This window comes from Lottia gigantea, assembly GCF_000327385.1.
Source record: "Lottia gigantea unplaced genomic scaffold LOTGIsca_390, whole genome shotgun sequence".
In the NCBI taxonomy this organism is placed as follows: Eukaryota; Metazoa; Mollusca; class Gastropoda; family Lottiidae; genus Lottia; species Lottia gigantea.
In genome coordinates, this window is record NW_008709334.1 from 28556 (window position 1) to 30980 (window position 2425).

Below are 2425 nucleotides of genomic sequence, written 5' to 3' on the forward strand. Positions count from 1 at the left end.
ACAGAATTCAAATATCTGCCCTAGATTGGGAAATCATGGATGTTTTTCTCAGTATGAGCAAAATAGTTTTTAGTTTCTTAGTATGTTTTTTTATGACTTAAACCAACAGTTCCACCCACATGCATGTTTGTGTTCTGTGTAATCAGCTTAAAGTGAAGAGATCAGGGCCATTACAGCAGTAGTAAACGTAAATGTTGTATCCGAATCCAGATCGACCTTTACTGAGATCCATAAACCACTTTGGCACTAGTTGGAAAGTTACTTGAATCTCTGTCATGTCCAGTTTATATCTTCAACTTCCAGGTATATCCAAATGCAGGACTTTTCGCTTGGTTCAAGTCTGTGATGGTGATGGTGTGTAAGCTGATTTTAATTTGCTATTCAGAATGTCAACAACAGGTCAAATTTTAAACAGTCTATCAATGCCTTCATCTTTGTCATTATAGTTGAACTGGTTTGCATGGTATATAAGTATATATACGTCATGACTCATGAGGTATAATACAGACTAGGGAATAAGGTGTTTTAATCTCCAATCCATCTCAATTTTTGGCTTACATACTATAGGCTACCAATGTGCCAAAGCACTTCACACATAAACTCATTGAAAATGTCCAGAGCAGAGCTGTCTTCATTCAGGTTATCATTCAGGCTTAATGTCGACTTTCTCCCATTTCCATTCAATCGAATTATTAGGCATGGCACTTTAAATTTCTTCATTAAAGTCGCAAACAACGAAAAAATTTGCACTACCAACTGTATTTTTTTCTAATTCTTGATCACTTTTGATTGGATGCCTCGTCGCGATGAGTCATTGGAGTCACACACTTCTTCTTACAACAATCCAGAGTCTACAAACATATTCCTTATCTCATTTTCATCCAAATTCAATTTTCGTTTGTTACTGGACGCCATGTTGGAAAGGGAGACAACCCTCTTACATCCGCGAATTCTTTTAGGCTCGTAAACAAAACATATTAATGTTTATGTATTGAAGTATGGTATGACTCAGAATTCTTGTGGAACACAAGGTGCTTTTGTGAGATATCTCATCCGCGACATTGTAATGCGCAAAATATTTTGTCAACCACGTTCAAATGGTTAAAAACAAATATTTTAAGTAGCCTAGTCTAGGTTAGGTCTATAGCAGAGGACCATTTCAAAATAGCATCAAATCGACATTAATCTCTTAAACATGGTGACTGAAAAGCTAAAATTGTAAGTAATATCCACATTGACAATCTCTATATGTCAGAAAAACAAAACTGAATAGGGCCTATGCCTTAGTTAAGGAATTAGACTTTGTCAAGTGCATTATTCCTGAAAGTGCGTAAAATATCTCAAAAAATTACTAACACCCACAGTTACATAGTAGCATCACCCAAATTTTGCTCATTTCCTACAATTCAATGAATGCTGCACAGAAAGCTGAAATTTGCAGGGCATAACATCCAGATTGACTCTACTCATTCTCACATTCATATTCATGAGGAGGAAAATAACCTTTAGTGTTTTAGCCTACGTCATATCATATGAAACGAACCCAGTTCTACACTCGATAAATTAACTACGTTTTTACATGACTAGATCTGTCAACAGCTATTCCCTTTTTTTTGAGCATGAACATGGATAGTTGATAAAATTCTGATACAGAATTGAGTAAAATAAAAGCGATAATTTACCCGAAGAGAGAAAAATAAAACAGCTAATTCCAAAAGAGGTATATTTATTTCAATCAGAAAAGACTGAATGAGCCTCCTAAGCAGAAGAGTAATTATCTCCCTTAACTAGTGTGCAGTAAAACAACAATGCTTCAGATCACAGTTAATTTAACTTTTAACCTGTAGGCCTGTACGGTTATATTTAGCTGACGCCGTCAGTGACCGTTGACCTTTGAAACCGATGGCGTCGATGGGTGTAATGGTCCCAACTCTACCTATTCCCCGAATTGACCAAAAAATGTCTTGTCGAGACAAGAATTCCCCTGTGCACAGATTTACGAATGACAACGAATGAATATTGCCCCTTCCCCTTTCATGATTTTTCAACTGAGTCTACTTTTGCTACTTATTTAGTTATGGCTCTGGAGAACACTTTTTCTTCAACTACATTAGTTTTAAATAGAAAGATGTCATTACTCGCTACTTATAATTAGGCTATAACTAGTTCATGATAACTGTCAAAGATTCCTGTTCGTTTGAATTTCACTTTAAAAATGCATGATATATTTAGGTATACACGTTGCCCAAATTTCATTTAATTATTTTAAAAATTAAACGAGACTTACCTGTAAGTTGAAGTTTGATTGTAATTCTATATCTGTCAGGTGACGGTCTTAGAGGTAACATGAGATGCGCACGCAGCCTCCTACTTCATATTTTAAAGGTGAATGATAGCAAACAACCCTAAACCCAAGAGTAAAGGG